The sequence below is a fragment of the Odocoileus virginianus genome, chromosome 3 (assembly GCF_023699985.2).
Source record: "Odocoileus virginianus isolate 20LAN1187 ecotype Illinois chromosome 3, Ovbor_1.2, whole genome shotgun sequence".
NCBI classification, from domain to species: Eukaryota; Metazoa; Chordata; class Mammalia; order Artiodactyla; family Cervidae; genus Odocoileus; species Odocoileus virginianus.
This window is the reverse complement of record NC_069676.1, coordinates 66,429,335-66,456,481: the sequence shown is the minus strand read 5'-3', so window position 1 is coordinate 66,456,481 and position 27,147 is coordinate 66,429,335. Positions and strand designations below refer to the sequence as shown.

Here is a 27,147-nt window from a genome sequence, read left to right as displayed (position 1 = left end):
GTGTGGCTTTGTCATGTTCCGAATGAGGCCGAGAGGTGATGTTTGAAGACTGAGGACTTGAGAACTCTACCTGTCACCAGGGGCCACCAACACTAGGAATTTCAGGAGTTTAGAATTCTACCCGTTTTACCCAATCCCAGAATAAACAGGATCGTCAGGAAAGGGGAAACCCAAGTCTCAGAGAACCATGCAAGGAGATGTCATTATAAGAACTGCCATCGAGATTACTGTAGTCTTGTATCGAATTATGTCTACCTGCCCATTGCCACCTCTATTACGTCTTCCCTCATTATGCTAAGAAAGCCAGTTACAAACCCTAACAAAAGAATTAAAGACTTTAATGAAAATTTGGAGCACCCGCTATCTGGTACAGTGAACTCCCAACATACATCCCTTTTATGTTAAGCAGGAAAATAATGATAATTGCCCACTAGATTGTTGTCTGGGGCGGCAAATACATTCGGCTTTGAAAAGGAAGGGGAAAGGTGAAAATAATATTGGCCTCTAAGTATGCACTAGTCAGGGCTTCCCTTGTGGCTCGGCTGATTAAAAGAATCTGCCCGCAATGCGGGAGACCTGGGTTCCATCCCTGGGTTGAAAAGATTACCCTGGAGAAGGGAAAGATTACTCACTCCAGTAGTCTGGCCTGGAGAATCCCATGGGACTATACAGTTGTAAAGAGTCGGACAAGACTGAGCGACTTGCACTCACGTAAACTAGTCAAATGACTTGTATTTTTCTTTCTTCTTGATAGCATGTAACTGATCCATGTTTCCCTTTTGGCTGTTGGAAAGGGGGCAAAGAGCCCGGTTTTGTGTCTTAACAATTTTTAGTTAAGACACACAAACTCTGTTTTCCTTCCCTTTTTGGTAATTCTTATTGCACTAGTAATGATGAGTATTTACTCTTTTTTTTAAAATGAAATGTATTTTCAATAAGAAGTATTCCCTCTATTTTTCAAAAAATAGGAAAGGGGAAACCCAAAATTATAAGAATTTGTACAAAAGTCAGGTATTAACAATGTAGCTAAAGAGATGGTCAAAAGACAAAGGACTAGGCAATGAATTACAATTTCTTTCACCCCAGTGTTTTTTGCTTTATTCAGGTCTAAACAGCTTCTTGGCGACTTCATATTTTTGCCATTGCGGTTAGAGAAGATTGTTTCTGTTAACATCAGTTAAAAACATTTATAAGGTTCACTATTTCTAAGCAACAAAATTTGCAAGGAGGTTCTTTTTAATCACGGAATAGCCATTGTACAAAGGGTCTGATAAGTCTCTTATTACTAAATATAAATAATAATTACAAATTATCTAACCAAGTATTGAACAGTAGTATTTCTCAGAGAATAATGGTTGTGGAGTATTTTACAAGTGGTTCATGTAACAGATGATTTTTAATTATGCCCATACCTCAGTTCCTCCAGGTCTGTTTATGTGTAGCTAAACATTAATTAAATCAAAAATAATGTTTTCTTAACACTTGAGGTTGATTGAAAAATATCGTTTGAGTAAAAGAACTGGACTCGGTAACTAGGAAAGAATATAATAAAAGGGACCTAAAAAAGGACTCACAGCAACTCACAGTTGCCAATAAGAAGAGAAAAATTAAATGTCAGCCTGCTGCTGCTCACTAGAGTCGCTCTTCTATATGTGGAGGATGATACACTCATGCCTCACTCATCCCTGCAGCCACTGAAGGTGCCTGGGAATTCCCCCATACGGTTTGATAAGATTATCAGGTCTAAGAGACTAAAAAGAAATGTGGAACAGTTTCACAAAATCTGATATCACAGTGAAGATTTCACAGTGAAGATAAACTGATATCACAGTGACCATGCTGGGATTGGAGGACAAAAGGGCATTCCTGACCCCCAGCTGGAAAGCTGTCACCCTGTTTGCATCTCCATCTTTCTCTTCACTTCCTTCCGTTTCTCAGGCCATTTTCTTCCTCTCTTTCCAGTTGAAAAACATCCTCTTTCTAATTTCTTTAAAAATATAGAGCACTGTAGCAATTTGTTTTTCTCTTTGAATGTTTGTATACTTGTTTTCCCCCTGACTTCAGTCAGTTTGCTGAAAACAGTTAGAATCTGCCTCATAGAACTGACTCTGCAGGTCCTTAACTCACCCTGGCAAGGGTACTCTATTGCTTATCTCTACTCATCTTGCTTTCCCAAATGACTACTTAAAATCTCAACTCTCTTCCAACCTCAGATCTTCTGATTTATATCCTTACTTTTGGTAGATGACATTATCTTGTATTTTTCAAGGAAATAAGCAGTCTCAAAGAGGAATTGCCTGAACTTCAGACCTCTAAATCTACAAACAAATTATAGCTGCCCTTGTCCTCACTTCCTATGCTTGTTTCAATGTGGCATTTTCCTTTTACCTGAAACCAACTCATATTTGTGCTGTGGCTCCTTCTGTTTCAGGAAGCTTTCATAGAAAATTAGTTATCCCTCTCTCTTGCTGTTGTATTTTTAACCTCTTTTCTCTCTGCAGGCTCATTTCTACTAATGATAACCATGCATGGTATCTTGCCATAACTACTATCCTCTCTTCACAGTTGGGCATTTCAAAGCATTGTTTGCATTTGTCTAAACTTGACATTATAATTGTGTATTTCTTTCCGTTTGTTTGGTGACAGTGTTTACTATCCTGTAAACTTTGTGAGGAAATGGATGTCTGCTCTATTTGCTACTATATTCTCAGAGCCTCGCATGATGGTGGCTAAAGCAGGTACTCAAATAAATACTTGAAAATGAATGACTAATAAATGAAAAGAATGTCAAGTAATGAGACAGATATATATAAATACATATATATTGTATACATATTTTACATACAGTAGTACACATTGGTGATTATAGTTATTATAATTTGTAAATGACTTTGGATGCACAGGAAAGTTCTGAAATACACACTAAATGTTAACCATTCATGGCACCATAGGATACCCTCAGTATTTGTTAAGTGAATGAAAGAAATCACGTGATAGCATCATAGAGCAAGTGAGTTTCACCTTATTTGTATTTTTCTGTATTTGAATTTTTTTATAATAATTTTACATTCTTTTTCTCTCTTATTAAAAACAGTACAGGGGCTTCCCTGGCAGTCCAGTGGTTAAAACTACGCACTTCTACTGCGGGGAGCACAGGTTCAATCCCTGTTAGGGGAACTAAGATCCCACGTGCCTTGTGGCATGTTCCAAAACAAAACAACAGCAAAAATAATACAGGTGTGTTCTTACCACTATTTTTATGCCTATCTTTGAAAATATTTTCTGTGCTTTAGGTGAGGGTATACAGTTTATACATGATATTTTAAAATAATTGTAGATTTATAGGAGGTTTCAAAAAGAGATCATGTGTACCCTTTACCCGGTTTTTTTTCTAATGATCACATCTTAGGTTATTATAGTATAATATCAAAACCAGGACATTGACATTGCTACAATGCGTGTGCATGTAATTCTATGCCATTTTAACATATAGATTCAAAAGCCACTACTGCAGTCGATACAGAACTCTTCCATCACCACAAAGATACCCCGTGTGTTGCATCCTTATACTCACAGAAACCCCCATTTCTTTCACCATTTCTAACCCTCAATCACTAATGTTTTTCTGTCTCTAATTTTCTCATTTCCAGATGTTATGTAAGTGGAGTTATGCAAGTATATGCCTTTTGAGATTGGCCTTTTTCACTCAGAATAAGGCCTGTGAGATCTTCTCAAGCAGTTGTGTGTATCTGTAGTCCATTTCCTTTTTTGACTGAGGACTTCCTGGTATGGATTTAACACAGTTTGTCTAATCATTCACCTATTGGACATTGTGGTTCTTTCCACCTTTTGGCTTTTACAAATGAAATAGACCACTTGTATGTAATACAATTATTGATATTTTGAAGCTTCAGTCTACTACTTTATTGTTTCCTGGTTTGGGTGGTTTTTCTATGTTGTCTGTCTTTCTGTTGGTTACTCGAGCATGATTTAAGAACTCCATTTTGATTTATCTGTATTATTTTAAAGTGTATCTCTTTATATAAATTTTTATAGTGATTGCTCTAAGTATTATATATACATAACTTATCAGTCTATCCAATTCAGTTCGGTCGCTCAGTCGTATCGCACTCTTTGCGACCCTATGGACTGCAACACGCCAGGCTTCCCTGTCCATCACCAACTCCCGGACCTTGCTCAAATTCATGCCCATTAAGTCAGTGATGCCATCCAACCATCTGATCCTCTTTCGTCCCCTTTTCCTCCTGCCTTCAATCTTTCCCAGCATCAGGATCTTTTCCAAATCTTTTCCTGTTTGCATCAGGTGGCCAAAGTATTGGAGTTTCAGCTTCAGCATCAGTCCTTCCAATGAATATTCAGGACTGATTTCCTTTAGGATGGACTGGTTGGATCTCCTTGCTGTCCAAGTGACTCCCAAGAGTCTTCCCCAGCACCACAGTTCAAAAGCATCAGTTCTTCAGCACTCAGCTTTCTTTATGGTCCAACTCTCACATCCATACATGGCTACTGGAAAAACCATAGTCGACTAGATGGACCCTTGTTGGAGAAGTAATGTCTCTGCTTTTTAATATGCTTTCTAGGTTGGTCATAGCTTTTCTTCCAAGGAGCAGGTGTCTTTTAATTTCATGGCTGCAGTCACCATCTGCATTGATTTTGGAGCCCCCAAAAATAAAGTCTCTCACTGTTTCCATTATTTCCCCATCTATTTGCCATGGAGTGATGGGACTGGATGCCATGATCTCCATTTTTTGAATGTTGAGCTTGAAACCAGCTTTTTCACTTTTATATACATAACTTATCTTTATAAGTTTATTAGTATAAGTTATGTATAAGTTTATATACATAACTTACATGCATTAATTTATCTCTCCTCTTTCACTTTTATCAAGAGGCTCTTTAGTTCCTCTTCACTTTCTGCCCTAAGGGTGGTATCATCTGCATATCTGAGGTTTTTGATATTTCTCCTGGCAATCTTAATTCCAGCTTGTGCTTCATCCAGCCTGGCATTTTGCATGATGTGCTCTGCATATAAGTTAAATAAGCAGGGTGACAATATACAGCCTTGACGTACTCCTTTCCCAATTTGGAACTGGTTGTTCCATGTCTGGTTCTAACTGTTGCTTCTTGACCTGCCTTACAGATTTCTCAGGAGGCAGGTAAGGTGGCCTGATATTCCCATCTCTTGAAGAATTTTCCACAGTTTGTTGTGATCTACATAGTGAAAGGCTTTGGCGTAGTCAATGAGTCAGATGTTTTTCTGGAACTCTCTTGGTTTTTCTATGATCCAGTGGATGTTGACAATTTGATATGCTTCCTCTGGCTTTTCTAAATCCAGCTTGAACATCTGCAAGTTCGCGGTTCACGTACTGTTGAAGCCTGGCTTGGAGAATTTTGGGCATTGCTTTGCTAGCATGTGAGATGAGTGCAATTGTGTGGTAGTTTGAACATTCTTTGGCATTGCCATTCTTGGGGATTGGAATGAAAACTGACCTTTTCCAGCCCTGTGGCCACTGCTGAGTTTTCCAAATTTGCTGGCATATTGAGTGCAGCACTTTCACAGCATCATCTTTTAGGGTTTGAAATAGCTCAACTGGAATTTCATCACCTCCTCTAGCTTTATTCATAGCGATGCTTCCTAAGGCCACTTGACTTTGCATTCCAGGATGTCTGGCTTTAGGTGAGTGATCACACCATCATGGTTATCTGGGTTGTGAAGATCTTTTTTGTATAGTTCTTCTGTGTATTCGTGCCACCTCTTCTTAATATCAGTTATTTGGTGATAGTATTTTACTAGTTCCAGTGAAGTATAAAACCTTAACTTTTACTCTCTCTAGTTCATATGTGTTTTAATTATTTCCTCTACTTACATTGAGAGCCATATCAAGCAGTGTTATAATTTCTGTTTCAATCATCAAATATAAATCAGAAATTTCAAGCAGAAGGAAGGTCTGTTGTCATTACCCATGTGTTTATTCTTTGCATTGTTTTTCCTTCCTGGTGTTCCAAGATTCCTTTTTGTTTAAAGAACTTGTTGTTCTAAGTTGTTCTCTTAGGATAGGTCTGCTGGGAACAGATTCTTTTAGGCTTCCTTCATTTGAGAATGTTTTGACTTATCCTTTGTTACTAAAGCATATTTTCACTGGTTATAGAATCTGAATTGACAGTTCTTTTCTTTGGGCACTTTAAAAATGTGTGACTTTCTTCTGCCCTCCATAGTTTCAGAGGAGAAATCTGTCATTTGAATTGTTTTTCCTGCTATTTATAAGCTGTTGTTTCTTGATGACTATGCTGTGTCTTGGTGGAGATTAATTTAGGTATATTCTGTTTGAAATTCACTCAGCCTTTTTATTCTATAGGTCTATTTTTTTTAAAGTTTGGAATATTTTCTGACATTATTTCCTCATATACTTTCCCTGGTTGTGGTAGACGTCCAGCTTCCTCATTATGCTCCTTTGACACCCCAGATAGGCAGGAAAGGGCACCCCATTTCTCTTGTACAGGAGTGAGGGTGAGGGTTCTTTACCAGCCTCTACTGATACCACCTGAGTTGGGAGGCAGAAGGGTGCTTCATCATTACTCCACGCAGCCTTCCCTGGAAGAAAGTCAGAGTTCTGGCTTCCTGCTCAGTCTTCTCTTACACCATCCTGGAAGAGGGTTGGAGTACCTCTTTATAACCTGGCATGGGTGAAGGCCTAGACTTCCTACTGGGCTATTGCTGACAGAGGTGATAGAACCACCACTTTCCCTGTGATGTTTGGCTGGAGTGTGTCAATTTGTCATCAGTCTCCAAGAACACTGCTTTGTTCAGTGATTCACCAGGAGGACTCACAGACTCAGTTTGTTGTATTCACCGTTGAGATTTACAGCAGCAGGTTACAAAGCAAAATCAGCAAAGGGAAAACCTTCATGGAATGAAGTTCAGAGGAAATGAGGCACAACATTCTAAGAGTTCTGTCTCAGTGGAATGGCACAGGCTGTGCACAGTTTTTCAGTCATGAATTGTGACAACAGGATGATGTGTTTTTGTCCTGGGAAACTAGAAACTCAGTACCCAAGGTTTTTTTGAGGGCTGGCCATGTAGTTACTCACTTCCTAATACCAATTTCAGACTCCCAGAAGGAACACAGGGGAGCGTAATAAACCACATGGTTTCCATGAACAATCTAGGCACAATGAGACACTCTACTCATTTAGGGAAGGTTTAATATCTGTGTAGGGAACTATCAGTGCAGTTCCCAAATGTCAGCCCAGGGCCAACCTTGCAAATAGGACTTTCTGCAGACAACAGGCTCAGGCTTTCAGTGTTGACTCTTCTGCACAGGTGGTTATTAACTAAATGTTTTCTCCCTTGCTAGGCTGTGGCTTTCCTGGTTCTTTGTCTAAAGAACACAGGCTTTTTTGTCTGAGACCACTGGCATTTCTGGGTTGCCTGTATCTCTAGCACTCCATCTGAGAAATATGAAGTAGAAAGAAAACTCATAGAACTCACTGCCTTGTCTTTCCAGGTATCTAGCCAATCTGCCTTCGCTCCACCTTTCAGTTTTCTTATATTTGTTTTATACTGTTCAGGGTTTTTAGCTGTACTTGGCAGAAGGAACGGGGAGAAATGCAACTACTCTCATCTCGAAGTAGTAAGTCTCCATTACTTCTATAATTAAGAAAAAGTGATTTAAAAATTTTTTCATTTCGAAAACAAGTTATATATGTATACAAAATACACATGTATGTATACATGCATATATATATATTAAAAATAGGTTTAATTTTTTAAGTTGAATTAAGAACACTTAACATGGGGATGTATCCTCTTAGAAAAATTCTAGGTCCACAGTACAGTATCCTTGCAGGCAATTACCCATGCAGAGTGTTAACTGTAAAACCTTTGCTTCTGGTTTATAACCAAAGTCACGTGCATAGGAGACCATGTCATCTCAGTCACAGGAGAAATAATTATAAATGTCCCTAACCAAAAAATTCTAGACTAATGAACTATTTCTGAGATGAAAAATTTTGTAAGATATATTGCTACCTAATTAACATTCAATTTGAAGTCTTAAACAAGAACATCAAATTGTTAATCTGTTGCAGTATTTCAAGTTTTGAGGGCAGTTTGATTTGTTTTTTATATCCACAGTGACTCATAAGTAGATAAATTAATATTTCTGAAACTTGCAGTAAGTATTAATGAAATGTCTAGACTGTTCCAATCTAAACATTTACAATCAAGCTTTGATTACCAGTAAGTTGTAATGAATAGGTTACCATTGTTTTTATCATTATACTTCTAATTGTCAGGAAACATTTCTTTAACAATGTATTTGTGCCCAAACAGCATTAGTCAGGGTTCTGGAAGCAAGCTTAAAATTATCCTCCTGACTTTGAGGTAATCAATTTCTACTACTTCAATCCCTGTTTATAAAAATGAGCTAATTGAATAACCAAAATATGATTTTAAATTCTATATTTTTAATCTTTAGGTTTTAATTCAGTAGTTCTCAAACAGCCGCCCTATGTGTGTCATGTGGACCTATGTGTGTCATGATTTCCATCATCTTTAACTTTCAAAATTAGAATTATAAGGATCACCTACTGCATTATCATAAAGCTAAATGGAAAAATCATGTTCTTTTTTATTGATAGCTTTTATTACTTCTCTCATGTCTATGTTTATCTTTCCTGGAATTTCCAGAACTTCATTATTCATATTGAAGTAAACATCATGGAGTATTTACATTTAGTATTTAAAATCTCATTGATGACATGAAAGTGGAACATTTTTTTCTTAATGCTATATAAATATTACCTCAAGTGATTTGTTTTGAAATATTATTTATGGTTTTACCTAATAGAAGCCTAGTCAGGCTAGCCTGTGCTAAAAAAGTGGGGACTGGTGTGGGGAAGAAGCAAAATATTACAAGGGCGTATTACCTGACAGAGGGTATTAATTGAATGTTGCTGAACCAGGTACCAAGGCAAGTTTAAGATCTTATGCAATAAATTCATGGGCCTTTATCCTTAGAGTGCTACTATTATATAATTTTCAGTTTCTATATCACTTAGCTGCAAATTCCAAAATCCTGGGTTCGGATCTTGATGGCATAACTTAGGTCACATATCTATCTCTGGACCAGTCACCTCCTTCAGGGTCATCAATTTCTGCCTAAGCCTGCCCCTGGTTACTGGGGCGGGTTCTTAAGGAAGCTAGCCTCCCTGTAGGTCAAACAGCCACTCCTGGAGTATCTTCTACACTGATTGTTAAGGCTGTCAATTCACTTCCTGACAGGTCTCAATATTATTCTTTTTCTCTTCTTCACATTCTGGTTAATTCAGTATTCACTTATCTACTCTATTCTTCAGTAATAGTCACATTTTATCAGCAAGCAAATCATTCATTTCCATCCTATCAGCTCTTTGAATTTACACTAATTTTATTTTCTTTGCATATTTACATTTTTTAGCACCATAAAATTCACCATTTAAAATTAAACAATTCAGTGGATTTTAGTATATTCACAACCATCACCACTATCTAATCTGAAAAATTTCCATCACCCTGAGAAGTAATCTAACATTTGTTGGGTTGTTCTATTTCCCCCTGCCTCTAGCCCTTTACAGCCACTAATTTGGTTTCTGTCTCAATGGGTTTGCCTGTGATGGACATTTAATATAAATGGAATTATGCACTGTATGGGCATTTATGTCTGGCTTCTTTCACTTAACAGTGTTTTAAAGGTTTATCCATATACTCATGTATATTAGTATTTTGTTCCTTTTCATGATTCCATTGTGTGGCTATGTCACTTTTTGTTTTTTCATCAATTGATGGACATTTGTGTTGTTTCCATGTATTGACCACTTAGATAATGCTGCTATAGACATTTGTGTACAAGTTGTTGTGTGGACATACTTATTTTCAATTCACTGGGGTAGATGCCCAGAAATGGAATTTTCTGGGTCATATGGTAACTCTTATGTTTAACTTTTTGAGGACCTGCCAAACAGGATTTACACAAATTTTAAATTCTACCACCTGCAAATGTATTTTATGCTATCACTGTTACTAACATAGAAAAAAATATTAAACAGTTCCAAATTAGTTCATAGCTCTCAAATATGGATATATTTTAAATTAACATGAATCTCTCCATTATTTTTTTTCTTAAAATTGCCCCTCAGAATTTGATTTCATGTGAATAGCTCCAGTTCTGAAGTGAGTCACATTACTATTCTCTTTTTGGTGTAGTGAATCTATAACTCTTCTTTCTCTTCATTACTTTCCCATAATAATATTCCTAATTAGCAATAACAGTGATAACAGCTATTATTTACTCATGTAAGCACCTTAGGTATATTATTTCATTTAATCCTCATAACTTTACGGTTGTCAGATTGGGTTTTTTTGTCCCAAAACAACAAAGAGCAGAATGTGTATTCTGCATCTTGCTCATTGTTTGAGAAAATCACTGGCAGCAGTCTGTTTAAAACCACAATTCATTACTTGATGTTCTACATTTAACCTCAGTTTAACTCAATTTTTGCGTCATCAGCAAGGCTGGAGAATGAAACCTTGGTACTCTAATAAACGTCTCAGACGTATCATTAGCATTGCTTTTCAGTCATATTGATTTTTATTTCTAATCAATGGTCAGCACATCTGACATCTGGTACTATTCCTTCCAGATGTCTTCTGTATCCACTGACTTGAACATGATGCTTTCATGACCATGAGAAAATCTTCAAATATTGCTTAATTAGGTGCCTGCTTTGCTCTTTGTTTTTGTTTGCTTTAATAAGCTGCTCCAATGATCCTTCCACTTCTCAGTTATATCCCATTTCCGAGTCTGTTCTCTGAAGTGCTCACTCTTTGATCATTCTGCTGGTTCCCTTAGTTACTCATCACTGGCACATGCCCATATCAATATGTCTAAGAAATGCCTAAAAAAAAAAAAAGAAAAGAAATGCCTTTAACCCAGGTTAAGTATTATCATTACCCCTGTTGTGCAGATAAGGAAACTGAGACATAATGATGACACACCAAGGGATTAGTAGAAGATTTGCACACAAGCAGTTTGACTCTAGAGCAGCATTATCTAATAGAAACATACATATTTTGAGCCACATATGTATAATTTTTAATTTTCCAGTAGTCACATAGAACCAGTAAAAATACGAAATATCCATTTTAATAGGATTTTTATTCAACCCAGGGTATCCAAAATATTATCATCTCAAATGTAATTAATATAAAAAATTAATGAGATATTTCTTTTCTTCATACCAAGTCTTCATACCATACATGCTTTTCTTCACACCAAGTCTTTGAAATTCATTGTGTCTTTTATACTCAGGGCACATCTCAGTTCACATTAACCACATTCAAGTGCACAGTAGCCACATGTAGCTCATGGCTACTGAACTGGACAGCAGAGCTTTGGCGTAACCTTTTATTCTGCCTCCCCCCAGTATTCTTCTATACTGTTATATCTTCATTATGAATTTTTAAAGTTTCTTTGTATTTCGTCAAATTTTATCATATAGGAATTGAAATAATCCATAACTTGGGCATGGAAATTTTTTTAATCACACCATTCAGAAGGAAAATTTTAAGTACCCCTTCCAAACACTTAGAATGCTATTATTGCATTTATAATTCATTTGTGGGGGAAAATGTAGTTTTTGGTATTTTTTTAGTCTTTAAAACATCATAAAAAATTAATTAGTATCTATGGATTCAAATTTAGTATCTGTGGCTTCCCTGCTGGCTCAATGGTAAAGAATCCGCCTGCAGTGCAGGAGCCACAGGAGACATAGGTTCGATCCTTGGGTCAGAAAGGTTCCCTGGAGGAGGAAATGGCAACCCACTCCAGTAATCTTGCCTGTAAAATTCCATGGACAGAGCAGTTTGGCAAGCTGTGGTCCATGGGGTCGCAAAGAGTTGGACGTGACTGAAGCAACTGAGCGTGCATGGGTTCAGACTGGAGTTTAACTCAACATCTGTTGGACACCTGCAGTGACACAAACTACCAGTTGGCAGAAGGAAGACAAAGATTCCTTTGAAGGAGGAATGCATATGGGAGAGATAGAAAAGAACCTGAGTGTAAGCACATCTGTTGCCTGCTTCTCCCAAGTCTCCTGCAGAGGGAAATTCCAATCTTAATTGTCTGTGCACGGTAAGTCTTTAAAGTACATTGCAGGCAGACATTTTCCCCTTCATTTTAAAGGTATACTGTGTCTTTAATCAGAACGTAAAAGAAAACCCAAATCCCCAAGAATCTATATAGCATAACTGACATAAGAAAATTAAGAATGTAGTTGTTTCCTAGATTGCCTCTTGTAAGTCATACAGAAGAGGAAATTATTTTAACACAGCTTGTTTTTAGCCAGAATTTGTTTTGATAAGTGTATTAGTTTTTCACTAGAGTAAATTCAGCCACTGGTATGGAAAACTAGAGTTTGAATTTCAAATGTCTCTATGTGTTGTAATTGCTTATGTATAACTCAGTTGTATACATAAGCAATTACAACTACAGTTCATGTTATCAGGGACTTTAATAAACACATACAATGGAAATATCTTCATGCTGTCTAGAGATAGAAAAAAATGACATTCACTTATACATAAATTATAAACACTAATTTTAAAATTATAGTTCTGTTGAACTTCCATTTGAGCAATTGTGTTATCACATAACTATAGCAGAAAAACTAAAGAGAACACTGAAGAATACTTTAGGGGACAAAATTATTGTGTTTTCCAGTATCAATAGAAAAGACTTGTTAAAGAGCAGCATCAAAAAATAGCATACTTTATGAAGAAATTGAAAAAAAAGGAAGCAATTTACTAATAAAACTCCCATTCATATATATTTCTAAAACATCCTGAGAATTATATAATGCTTCCACCTGAACACTTCTATATCACTTAACTAATAGCAATGAAACTAAAAGAGAAAATAGTCAAATTATTAATATACTAGGTTGAGAGCAAATCACTGTAAACACAAGAACCAGTGGCCAATGATAAACGCATGGAAATATCCAGCTCTTTACTTGGGGCTAAAAGAGATACTCTGAGGAGAGAGCTAAGCATTAGGAACAAGTTTGACATTACAAGAGAGACTTGATCTTTGAAAAAATGCATCAGAACATATTCAGTTGCAAGTAGCTGCAACCAAAACAGCCTTAAAATATACATTGGCTAATGCATAATTCAAGGCGGCAATAAAAGATGGTTTGGATCAAGATGCCAATCCTTAGGAAAGCATACCATGCTTTCATGGGAAGCTAAAGAATGAAAAGAAAGAATAAATGAACTGAATAAACAGGAAAAGTTAGAGAAGATGAGAGAATGGGCTGCTGTTATTGAAAAGGAAAACGTGGACAGGCTATTGGGACAGGCTATTGGGACTGAATATACTGAATGCTTCAGACAATGAGATTTCATAGTATATTGACAATTTTTTTATTGAGGTGAAGTTCAAATAACAAAATTCATTGTAAATATAATTCAGTGTCTTTTATACTAATTCTTAAGGTATTATTTTATAACTGTAGATTATTTAAATATGAAAATAAAGTGTTTGCTTTTTAAATTTTACAAATTAAAATTTGTAATTTATAAATTAAAAGCTAATTGATTCCATTTCATTCTTTTTGTAGGTAGGATAATTACAGTATTTTTGTTGTTGGCAAGTTCACTAAAATAATCCAGAAACACAGAATTTTACCTTCTAAAATATTGCTATTAATACATTAAAGAAGATTGAAAGCCTCCAAATTCTATCTGAATGAGACTAAGCTTGTAAAAGTATTGATCTTTCTTTTAGGGGTGAAAATTTCCAATGATCAATCCTTTGTTTTTATTTGCATGAAGTTGTATTCTTAATTATTAAAAAATCTATGACTGCAGTTACTGTTGTATCTCATAGCGATTGATGGGGATCTGTGCTCCCGTATGAGAAGCATTGTTGCAGTTAACTTCATTCTTCAGCAAGCCACTAGGCGCCCTTACCTCAGGTAGGCTTTTGTGAATTCACTTAACTCAGGTCCTTGATTATAAATTCCAGAGAAGCACAGTCCTTTCCTTCAGAGTCTCACTATAGTTTGTAATCACCTGCCTATTTCCAACCAGAGGTAGCCATCATCCTGAATTTTGTTAAGAACCCCTGCTTTACTTTAGAACTCACCGTATTTTTGTGTACTTCTGATACAGACGTAATCAGGAAAGGACCGGGAAGGGATCTAAGCACTAAACATTCTCAACATCCTTTAAATATTGGGGTTCCTAGGATTCTGCCCTTGGTCCTCTTTCTATCTCATGTTTCTGGGTGACTTTAGTGGGTGATTTCATCCATCTTCATGAGTTTCAACTTCCATTTTAGCAGTGATGATTCACAAATTTATGTCTTTCCTAAACTCCAGACCCACACATATAGCTACTGACTAGACATTTCCACTTGTTGGTTCCATGATGCTTCAGACTCAGTTTCTCTAAAGCGTAACCACCAAGCAAGCTCCCTCTCATGGTATAGTTTTCCTGTATTTTACTCAGTTGCTCATGGTCAATATTCAGAAATCACCCAACACTACCCCTTTCTTCTGATCCCTTTCCTGATTATAATCGGTCACCCCAAATCCTGGCAATGCTACCTCATTTACATCTCTCAAAGATGCACTCTAAAAATTTATTAAACATATATTAAAAGTATTAAAGATATGGTGTGGGTTGAATTGTGTCCTCTTAAATTTGTATGTTGGTTTTCACATCTGTTATCTAAATGTCACCTTATTAGGAAACAGAGCCATTATAGATGAGGTCGTACTGGAGTAGGGTGGCAATATGACTTGTGACCTTATAAAAGAGAAATTTGGACATGAACAGGCATGCAGGGAGAGTGCCACTTGGAGATTAATGCCAAGATTGGGGTGATGGAGGAGAAGCCAAGGAACACCAACGATTGTCAGCAAACTAGCAGAAGCTAGGAGAGAGGCATGGAATAGGTTCTCCCCATGGTCCCCAGAAGAAATCAAGCCTGCAGACACCTTCATCTTGGACTTCAGGCCTCCAGAACTGTGAGACAGTACATTTCTCTTATTTAAACCATTCATGTTGTGATACTTTGTTTCAGCAACCCTAGAAAATGAATGTAGTATGTGTACCTTTGACCAGAATTTTCACATCTGGTAGTTGATCGTATACAAGTTATTTCACAAGTGAACAAAGGAAAACAATAATGTTTATAACTGGGTAACAGGGGAAACTGAAGAAGGAACTGGCAACCCACTCCAGTACTCTTGCCTGGAGAGTTCCATGGATGGAGGAGCCTGGTAGGCTACAGTCCATGGCATCGCAAAGAGTCGGACACGACTGAGCGACTTCACTTTCTTTCTTTCTATAGTTTCTTTTGGAGAAGGAAATGGCAACCCACTCCAGTGTTCTTTCCTGGAGAATCCCATGGATGGAGGGGCCTGTTGTGCTGTGGTCTATGGGGTTTCAAAGAGTCAGACACGACTAAGCAACTAACACACACACACACACACACACACACACACAACAAGGGAAACAACCTAAGTGTCTTATAATGGAAATAACATTCATAAATTATAGCATATACAAACAGTGGAATATCATGTAGCTCCTAAAAATGCTGATGTGCATATAAAGCCTAAGAGAGAAAGACATTCATAATATAGTTAAGGTACTTGAATGGTGAGGGGCTCCAAAACTGTATATAATTTTATGAGGCCATTTTTTGTCATTTATATGTTGTGTGTTAAAATGGGGAAAAGTCTGAAAGTATATGAACATGTTTACAGGAGTGGAATTTCAGGTAATTCACATCTTCCTCTTTTTGCTTATTCATATTTTTTTGAGATGTGGTTAAGAAAGTATTTTTATTTGTTAATATGTGTATATTTGGCTGCACTGGGTCTTTGGCCCTGGGGTCTTTGTGGCCGCATGTGGGATCTTTAGTTGTGCCACATGAATCCTTAGTGCAGCTTTTGTGATCTAGTTCCCTGAGCAGAGATCAAACCCGGGCCTCCTGCGCTGGCAGCAGAGTCTTAGCTATTGAACCACCACAGAGGCTCCAAGAAATTAACCTTTAGTTTTCTATTTCCCAACTACCCTCTCATAAAGAGGTTGCTCTCTTTGCCTGCGTAGATTCAACAGTCCTTCTCTACCTTGGGAGGGAGGAAGAAAGAAAAAGGAGGAGGAGATAAAGAAGGAAAGGGAAGTTAAACAGATCTATTAAAGAACTAAGTTAGAAAGATTAGGGAATTTAGAAAGCGAAGCATCAGTGCAAACTGTAGGGAAAAAGTTTTGGGTAGGTAGACTTATAAACGAGAGGATCCAAAGTACTCTGGGGTGTGAGGAGAATGTAGAAGAGAGAAGAGGGCAGAGGAAGTGTGTTCCTGGGGGGTTAGAAATGGATCCTCTGAAAGTTTTTGAGCAGTGCAACTTAAAGCTCAGAATTTTGTTTGCATTCTTTTTAGCTGTTTGCATTGTACTTCTTTAAATGAAATATAGAGAAAAGACCCAGTGAGTCTCAGATTTACAAAATTTATGTTGTTATTTTTCTATAATAATAAACATACAAACTCCAGTTTACAGAGTGAAGTATGTAAGAAATGTGACTTTGTTTTTCTATACCTGAAACTTATTTTTTATTTTTTGTTATTATTCTACCTGGTGACAAAAGCTTAGATAATGTGAGTTTTTCTGAGGTTTAAGTGGAGGCAAGGATCGGGAGCACAGTCTTAAGTAATGTTGAGTCACATGTGAGGCACATCTGGGCCTCAGCCCTTGGAATAATAGTGTCTTTGAGATGTGCCTCATCTCACCTGGTCTTTGGTCATTTTCCAGGACCCTGTCTTTACTGGTCTGGTGAGTCTCTTCGCTGGGCACATGCTGTTTTTAAGTCAAGGGGACCTCTCACTGGGTCCTTGAACCAAACTGGGCCATGTCCACTTTCCTCTCTTATACACTGGGCTGCGGGTAAACGCTGAGATCTTGTCACCTCCCTGGCTCAGTGTGGGACTTGGGGAGCAAAACCACAGGTCCACTTAAGCCATACTATGAGAGTCTGTAATTCCCAAGTCCTTCGGGGTTTTGCTGTTGAATTCCAACAGTCTAGCTATCTCATCTCCCTAACACAGGTACAATGAGTTTGACTTCTTTCCTTAAGGACACTTGCTAATATTTAACTCTTTGGAATTATCTCAAAATCTCTTTCTCCCCTTGGTCCTGGAAAGTCTTGCCACAATTTTGTGCCATCCAGATTCTTCTTAGGCCTCTGAGTATCCCTTCACCGTCTCTTTCTTGAACTGTTGTTCCATCTTTTGCCTATGAAATTGTCAGCTTCCCAGTGTTCCATCTTCAGCCCACTGTCTTTCTCAGTTTTCCCAGGTTAACTCTTCTACTCCCAAAGATTCGACTACTATCTCTAAGCAACTGACTTCCAAATCTTCAGTTCCAGTCCAAAATCAATGTCCAGTTGCTATATATCTTCTCTAGATCTCTCACAAGCTAATAATAACTTAAAGAAAGAAAGTGAAGTTGCTCAGTCATGTCCAACTCTTTGTGACCCCATGGACTTTAGCCTACCATGATCCTGTGTCCATGGGATTTTCCAGGCAAGAGTACTGGAGTAGGTTGCCATCTCCTTCTCCAGAGAATCTTCCCAACCCAGGGATCGAACCTGGGTCTCCCACATTGTAGGCAGACGCTTTACCATCTGAGCCACCAGGGAAGTGGTAATAACAACTTAGCTAGTCCCAAACTCTGTGTATATCTTCTGGAAGCCTTTCTCCTGCATTTTTGTTTCTCTGTCCCTCTCTCATTCATTTGGTAGACATGATTATAAACTGCTGAAGTTATCAAGGAAAAGTGCTTAATGCTCTGAGAATGTTTACTGGATGGGATGGCGAGTGAAGATATAACAAAAGATCCTCTCACTGAGCTATTTTTGCCACCAGCATCTCGGTATCTGCACAGGTCAGGAAGATGACTATGTCACTTCCTGGCCCCAGATTTTCAGGAAAAACATGCAGAATGCATTCAGTGGGGGTGCCCACCTTGACAGAGGGGAGTGTTTTATTACTGTTTAGAATTGTTGGCAATTTAGTCATTATTGCTTTCAAATACCCCACAGAAAGTACACTCCCTTTTTGCCTGCATCTGGGGCAAAACACTCCAGTTGCCCTCTCCTTAGTATTCCATTGAACATTTGGAGGTCTCCAACTTCCTCGCCTTATTCCCATCTATAATACCTTTCAGGTAAGGACCTGAAGCTGAGTTAGGAGCTACCTTGGTGGTCCAATGGTTAAGACTGTGCACTCCCAGTGCTGGGGACACAGGTTCCATCCCTGATGGAGAGTCCCTGCGTGGTGCAAGGTGCAGCTAAATAAAAAATAAAGCTGAATCACTGTGCCACTTCTCACTTATGTGTCTTTTGTCATGCTCTCCCTTCTGGCTGAAATTCCCTCACTCCATGCACACACTTCATCTGGTTTCCCCCTATCCATTAAGCTTCAGATTAATATCATTCCCCCAGTAGCTGCCTCTGTTCCTCCAATACTGAGTTGTGTGCCCTCCTTGAATTTCCATAGCATCTTCTAAATACTACTGAATTTCTGCATTGTCCAGTTTGACCCCTAATCTGTTTTTGACTTTATCTGCCCCATCTGGTCTTCCCCAGTGGCTCAGAGGTAAAGAATCCACCTTCATTGCAAGAGACACCATAGACGTGGGTTTGATCTCTGGGTTGAGAAGGTTCCCCGGAAGAGGAAATGGTAACCAGCTTCAGTATTCTTGCCAGAGGAGCCTGGCGAGCTATAATTTGTGAGCTTGCAAAGAGTTGGACGTGACTGAGCACACACGTTACCCCAGTGACTCTGCCCAAATTATCCATTTTATCTCCAGAATCTAGGGGACTACTTGTCACATAGAATGCCTTCAACAAAGGTTTGCTGAAAGAGTGAAAAATAATGAAATCATTATTTTATTATTTTCTTTTTTTCCCAGTTCTTTTGAGATATAGTTGACCCATGTACTGTGTAAGTTTAAGGTGTACAGCATGATGATTTGACTTAAATAATCATGAAATGATGACCACAACAAGTTCAGTGAGCATCCATCATCTCACATAGATGCAAAAGAAAAGAAGAAAAATTCATTGTGATGAAAACTCTTAGAATTTATTCTCTTAGCAACTTTAATGTGATGAGCAGTGCTCATCATATTAATCACCTTGTACATTATATCCCTAGTACTTAGCTCATAACTGGAAGTTTGTACCTTTTGACCACCTTCATCCAGTATCCCTTTTCTCCCTGCCTCTTGTAATTGCAAACTTGATCTCTTTTTCTGTGAGTTTCTTTATGTTTAAAGTATACTTGATCTACCGCACTATGTTAGTTTCTGATGTACAACATAGTAATTCAACATTTCTGTACATTACAAAATGATAACCCTGATAAGTCTAGTTACCACCTGTCACCATACAAAGATAATACATTATTATTGACTATATTCCCCATGCTAACATTTCATCCCAATGACTCATTTATTTTATAACTGTAAATTTGTCTCTTAATTTCACTCACCTATTTCACTAACCCCCCTCACACCCATCTCCTCTGGCTACTACCTGTGTGTTCTCTGTATCTATGACTCTGTTTTGTTTTGTTATGTCTGTTCATTGTCTTCTAGATTCCATATGGAAGTGAAATATTATATTTGTCTTTTTCTGTCTTATTTTACTTAGGATAATACCCTATGAGATTTATCCATGTTTTTCCAAATGGCCAAGTTTTGTTTACTTTTATAGCTAAGTAATATTCCATTATATATATATGTACATACATATATATATATAAAATAGATAAAGGAAATGTGCTATATATCCATTCATCTACTGGTGGACACTTAGTTTACTTTCATATCTTTGCTGTTGTGAATAATGGTGCAATGAACACAGGGATGCATATCTTTTAGAATTAGTATTTTTGTTTTCTCTGGATAAATACCCAGCAGTCGAATTGATGGATTGTATGGTGCTTCCATTTTTAATTTTTTGAGGAACCTCCAAGTATTTTCTATACTGACTGTGTCAACTTGTATCCCACGAACAGTGTACAAGGATTCCCTTTTCTCCTCATCCTAGCCAACACTTGTCTGTTGTCTTTTTGATAATAGCCATTCTGACAGATGTGAGGTAATATTTCATCATGATTTTGATTTGCATTTTTCTGATGATTAAGTGATGTCGAGCATTTGGTGGTCACCTGTGTGTCTTCTTTGGAAAAAATGTCCGTTCAGGTCCTCTGCCCATTTTTTAATTGAGCTTTTCGGTTGTTTTAGTATGTTGTATGAGTTCTTTATACATTAACCCCTTATCAGATATATCATTTGCAAATACCTACTCCCATACAGTAGACTGCCTTTTCAGTTTTTTCTTTTTTGTGTGTGTTTTTTTTTTAATATTAATTTTTATTTATTTGTTTGGCTGCAGTGGGTCTTAATTGTAGCATGCAGGACCTTCAATCTTCATTGCAGCCTGTGGGATTTTTTAGTTGCAGCATGCAAATTTAGTTGTGACATGTGGGATCTAGTTCCCTGACCAGGAGTTGAACCAGGGTCTCTTGCATTTAGAGTGTGAGTCTTAGCCAGTGGATGCTCAGGGAAGTCCCTGCCTTTTCTTTTTGTGGATAGCTCCCCTCACTGTGTAAAATCTTTCTAATGTGATGTAGTGTCATATGTTTATTGTTTTTTTCACCCTTGTCTGAGGAGACATCTAAAAAAGTATAGCTGAGGCTGCTGTCAAAGAATGTATTGCCTATATTTTCTTTTAGTTTTATGGCTTCAGGTTTTACATCTAAGTCTTCAATCCATTTTGAGTTTGTTTTTTAATTTTTTATATATTTATGCTTTTATATAATTATCTTTTTAATATTGATTAAGTATTAAGACATTTAGTACTTCTGAAATGCTAACTGTATGAGCTTATAATAAAGGATATTCAGTATTATTCTTGGGACATAAGTTTTCAACCCTACAGACTACTTATTTTCATGTAAAAGAAATGTTTGGAGCAGTTCCTCAGTATCTCCTTCTACTTTCTTTCCTGATGCCCTTTAGAAACCCTTCTGTGAACTTACCACACGTCTGTTGAGAGCCAGGGTTGGTCTCCACCCAGGCTGCCTTGATTCTGCAATGTTCACAAAGCAGAAGATGTTTTTTAGTTTCAAAGAGTGTCCTTCAGATCTCTGCAGAGCTTTTGTTTTGGCAAGACAGTTACACTCAGTGACTGAGAGTTTGGGATTCAATAATAATTCCATTTATTTAATTCCACCAATAAATAGTGATAGAATTCAGAGCTACAGTAATGTGGAATTTTAAAAATGTACTTGAAATCCTTGACAACTGAAGCAGGAACGTTTAAAATACATATGACAGGGAACCAAATTGTGAAATGTTCTCTCTGTTATCTTCTCCAAAGAGATGTGCTCCGGAGATGATTCCTTATTCCCGCAGAGAAAATACAATCTGCTCCTCTCTTCCCATTGCTGCCATTTATAAACCATCAGGTCCTACAGAGTTTTTTCTTCCCTGTCTGTCTCATAACTATCTCTTTCATTTTAACTATAGCAGCCTAGTGAATGTTCCATAACTTCATACCATATAATTTGCAGTGATTCTTTAAATAGTATTCTAGAGTTGAAATGTCAAAAAGGGCCAGTACTCTGGTAAATGTATCACAACCAACTCTCTGGAGAAAGAAGCTTTCTTTGTAGCACTTGCCAGTTTTCATGGTTTAAATACTCCTACCAAGGCAGATTTCAGACCATTAACTTGGTGTCACGGAATGATGAATTAGGGAGAGGTGCACACAATCAGCTTTTATGAGCCTGAGCGTGGTGCTGCAGGTTAGCTCTAGCTCGCTGCTGGCTGAAAGACTGATTTTGCTCGAGCACCATTTAAATCAAGCTGCTCTCAGATTTAGGAATCTACCTGAGACTCTGCTGCTTATCATGGAAACAGCAAGCATGATCTGTCCACAAATATTATGCTAAGCCACTTGATTGAAGACTGGATTAGCCGTTTAAATGATCTCCCTGCTTCCACTCTGGCTATAATTCTTCTCCATGCAGCACCCAGAATCTTCTTTTAAAAATCTACTTTGGGGACTTCCCGGATGGTCCAGTGGCTAGGGCTTCTCATTCCCAATGCAAGGGGCCCTGGTTTGATCCCTGATCAGGGAACTAGATCTTGCATGACCTGCCACAGCCAAATAAATAAATATTTTAAAAAATCCTTAATTTGATCGTGTCACCTGCAGGGAGGCAATGTTATGCCACACTAGGAACTTTGTCAGCAGTGTCTCATGGAGCAATGCAGTGCCCATACTCAGGACTTATGATCTTTCTTTAAATTCCTCAGTGGTTTTCTGTAACACTTGAGAACTTGTGTCATATTTGTATTTCTATAATAGGTGACATAATATGACCTCTGGGGGTTGTATGATCAGACCCAAGCTTCCTCTCCATCCAACCCTATCTGTGCTACTCTCCCTTGATTCCTTTTGTTCCAGGTATACACTGGACTCCTTCAGTTCCTCTACCGTATCAGCTCTTTCCAGGATCTTACCTGGAACTCCTCTTCTCTCCCTTGTTCTTCCCTTGGTAATTCCTTTTTCTGAACTCTCTGCTCACCAGACACTTTCTTAGAAAAACTTTCTTAAACCCCTAATCGAAATTAAGTCCCTTCGGTTAGTCTCTTTCATGGCATCATATTCTTTGCCTTCAAGGTACTACAGTGGGTACTGTCAATAGGAGTTTTTGGTGGTAGTTTTATGTCTGGAAAAGTTTAGCAATGATTAGTTTGGTTTTAAAATTTAGTACTCCGCCAAAGGTTATAATATCAAGAATCTATTCATTCTTAAGTCTGTTGACTTAAAAAAAATGCACAACCTAAAAGCTGAGAGTTATGTTTTATTTGGGGACCTTCCTGAGAACTACAGCCTGGGTTGACAGCCTCTCAGGTAATTCTGAGGAACTATTCAGAAGACATAAGCGAGGAGCCAGGGTATATAGGAGTTTTGACTGGAAAAAAAAGAAATAGTTGTCAAACATCAAAAAATTGCTGCTAATCTTAAAAAACCTCTAGACATTTAAAAAGTTAGTGATGTATGGGAAGATGCAAGAGTCTGAGCTCAGTGAAATCATTCCTTAGATACTTAGATATGCATTTTAACTATCTCGGGCTGGTATCCTGTTTATTCCATTCTGAATTCCCCTCAGGGCATATCAGAGGCAACTACAGTGACTGATGGCTTGATGAGTTTTCCAAAGCTCAGCATGGTGCAAGAGCTGCAGTATGGATTGCCCCCGCCCTAATTATAAAAATTAGGATTATAAAAATATAACTCACCTTAATTAATTAACTACAAACATTTGTAGCTTACTGAAATGGCAGACAATATTTTTTATCCACAAGCCTCTGAATCCAAAATAAAAATTACATTGTTCTCTTTAAAGAGATAACACATTTCACTTAAGGAAACCTTCCTCATTTCATTTAAGGAAAGCTTCATTAATGCATGAGACTATTTACAACCTTAATTTTAATTTCTCAAACATTTAAAATTGCACTTATAAATCTAATGTAATTGTCTTTAAGTCATTCAATTGTCTAACAAAAATAATTTAAGTAACTGTAATATATTAAACACATAAGTATGGTGAATATTAGATTCTCTTAAATATGTCAATAATATCTTTAACTTCAGTAAAATATTCTTATTAATTGGACTTAAAATCAGAAATCAAGTGATTGCTCAATTTATAGTATAAATTGAAATCACAAGGCAATTCTGTTTGATTCTCCAAAACAAGCACTCCAAACAGCAAGCATACCTCTATTATTCCTCTACTTAAAGATCCGCTGGAGAAGGAAATGGCAACCCATTCCAATATTCTTGCCTGAAAAATCCCATGGACAGGGGAGTCTGGCAGGCTACCAGTCCATAGGGTCTCAAGAGTTGGGCACGACTTAGCGACTAACCCACCACCACAAATATATCAATATTATAAGTTTGAATTAGTTATCATCATTTACTCTATTATCTGTAATCTCAATTGTAAATCTTCTTGGAGTTAAAATGGACAGATGAAGCAGACAGTGATACTAAACCAAACAACTTGGGGTTATCTCTCAGGCAGGATGGCAATGAGGATACACATTGACACATAATTTGGCTGACCCTTAGTATTTTGTGTTTTCTCAACACACTAAGGCCTGTTTATTCATTATAACAGGAATTCCATAGCCAGAAAGGGTCCCATATTTACTTCCCTAATTCTACTCAAATTCACATCTATGATCCCTTACCTAGGTTGTTTACCTTTATAACTGGCTTTATTTAATCTCTTAAATTATTTTCTAAGTTAAATTATTTCTAAGTTAGCTTATTCTTCCAAGCTGGTCCAGCTCATCTCATATTGATATTTAAATAGCATACAGTTGAATTTTCACATATCTCTTAGTTTCTATAGCCCTGTTTAATGACAGAGATGGATCTGAAGCTACAAACTCAGTTCTGCAAAAACTGTTACTTTTAAAAAATATAACTCACATTAATTAATAATTTGAGCCTCCATTCAACCAGAAATTAAAAACGATATTAGAATTGGTACTTGCTCTTTTTTCTTCCTGGGGTCGCAGGATACTTGGTACCATGCCATTAGGGGAAAGAGGGAGTATGGTTCTTGATTGTCATTCGTTCAAGCTGATGTCTGCTGTGAAGTCCCTTTGTCCCCTCAGTTTCCCAGTGACAGCCTACACTGGCCTCCTCTGTCACATTCTGGCTCTCGTCTGTAGGACCCTCCAGGTACAGGTCTGCCTTCCTGCTTTCATTTATCTCTTAGGCCGGGGGCAATCCATACTGCTGCTCTTGCACCATGCTGAGCTTTGGAAAATGCTATGTGCTTTATAATACAAAATATATATATATTTGGTTTTTGTTCCTGGTTCCTGGCACAGAATTCCTAAAACCCTGGGAATTTCCGATAGGAATGCCTTTTAAAAAAAACCAAAACATTATTTATTTGTACTTACTGGCTGCCCCTGGTCTTGGTTGCTGCTCTCTGGTCTTCTCTAATTGCGGCTGGGGGAAGGAGGGGGTGCTATTCTTTGTTGCAGTGTGAGAACTTCTCATTGTGGTGGCTTCTCTTGTTGTGGAGCATGAACTGTAGAGCATGGGCTCCAGTAACTGTGGAGCTCCAGCTTCTTGTCTCACAGCGTATGGGATCCTCCCAGGTTTGAACTGTGTCCCCTGCATTGGCAGGCAGACTCCCAATCACTGGACCACCAGGGGAGTCTAATAATGTCTTTTGTTATTCATTACAAGCCCCTTTTATTCAAACCTGAATTTATGCTAATGAGGTGGTTCTTCAGTTCTCAGACAGCTTCAGGACGGGGGCTGGTCACTAGAGGTACCAACCAGAATTGCTTAGTTGCTCAGTCATGTCTGACTCTTGCGACCCCATAGACTGGAGCCTGCCAGGCTTCTCTGTCCATGGGATTCTCTAGGCAAGAATACTGGAATGGGTTGCCCTTTGCTTCTCTGGGGAATCTTCCCAACCCAGGGATCTAACTCAGTTCTCCTGCATTGCAGTCAGACTCTTTACCGACTGAGCTGTGAGGGAAGCCCAGCAACATGATTAGAAGGTTGGAACTTCCAGCCACACCTCCACCTTGGGAAGGGGAGAGGGGCTGTAGATTGAGTTCATTCACCAATGGCCAGTGATTTTACCAATCACGGCTATTGATAAAGCTTTAATAAAATCTTCAGAACAGTGAAGTTTGAGGCTCTTCCAGGTTGGTGAGCAAATACATCAATCTGCTAGGAGGATGGTGTACCCATGGACGATATGGAAACTATCTATGCTCCTTACCCACTTGCCTTGTGTATCTCTTTAATTTGGCTATTTCAGAGTTGTATCGTCATAATAAAACTGTAATGCTAGATTTAGCACTTTACTGAGTTCCATGAGTTGTTCTTGTGAGTTATTGAACCTAAGGGAGGGCGAATTGTGGGAACTCCCAAATGTGTAGTCAGCGAGGCAGATGCGAGCAGCTTGGGGATCCTGCTTGTGACTGACATGCGAAGTAGAGGCATTTTTGTGGGACTGAGCCACAAACTCTCCTGTGTGTTGGCACTACTTCCATGTAATAGGATCAGAATTGATTGAATTGTTGAACACCCTGTTGGTATCTGAGAATTAGAGAATTGGTTGTTGTTGGAAAATGATAGACTTGCCGTCAGCAAAACAATACCAAGCTTTTTTGGAATTTTACTCCTCTGTACCCTTGGATCACTTTACACTTTCTTTACCAAAGAGAAGCACTGGTGACTCTGTGAGGCTTCAAAAGTCAAATGCCTAGACCTATCACAAATCCATTTTTACTCTGAGGCTGGTCAGCTTGCTGGGCTGCATGTGAGAAGTGAGCTTCATTCTCTGCTTTCATGCACCACAGGCCTACCTTGGATGTCTGGAGCATGGCCTGGCAGTGAAAGAGGATAGAGGCTCCTTTGCCCAGAGATTGAGCAGCACCTAAGCTCTAATTACCTCCCTTCCAACACTCCTCTTCTCCAACCTGGAAATGTGCTAGTCTCTGGGCCAGGAAGATTTGCTCTGACTCATCGGGTATTTTCCAAAAGTACTCTTCATGCCAGAGTTACATTCTGTACCTCCTGAAGACTGGGATTTTAAAGTCAAGAGCTGGGGCAAGATTCCTATTAGTTATTTATTGGGTTCTGCTGTGTTGTACTTTTCTGAGTCATTACATACAGAATACTAAGCTGAGTGAATGAGTAACGGCCAGAGAGGGACTGCAAATACTGGAAGCAGAAACCACATCAATTCATGTTATGAGAATATTAACCCAGTACACACTTTGGTTGGAGAAGGAAATGGCAACCCACTCCAGTATTCTTGCCTGAAGAATCCCATGGACAAAGGAGCCTGGTGGGATATAGTCCATGGGGTTGCAAAGAGTCGGACACGACTGAGCGACTAACACACACACACACTTTGGTAGTTTGCTTGGCAATTGCAGATGTT

At 38.1% G+C, this 27,147-nt stretch overlaps 2 long non-coding RNA genes across 2 annotated transcripts in view; one reads left to right on the top strand and one right to left on the bottom strand.

The window, feature by feature from the left end:
• The first annotated feature begins 32 nt into the window (after window positions 1-32).
• On the top strand, window positions 33-13,941 carry LOC139034449 (uncharacterized). The gene is made up of 3 exons (XR_011486955.1): window positions 33-7,652; window positions 12,033-12,191; window positions 13,681-13,941. It is a non-coding gene; the product is annotated as an uncharacterized lncRNA (long non-coding RNA).
• LOC110143646 (uncharacterized) overlaps window positions 10,621-27,147 on the bottom strand; it is a 33,196-nt gene continuing 16,669 nt past the window's right edge. Inside the window, exon 2 of the long non-coding RNA XR_002315636.2 lies at window positions 10,621-10,956. This is a non-coding gene — a long non-coding RNA (uncharacterized lncRNA). The remainder of the gene's footprint in view (window positions 10,957-27,147) is intronic.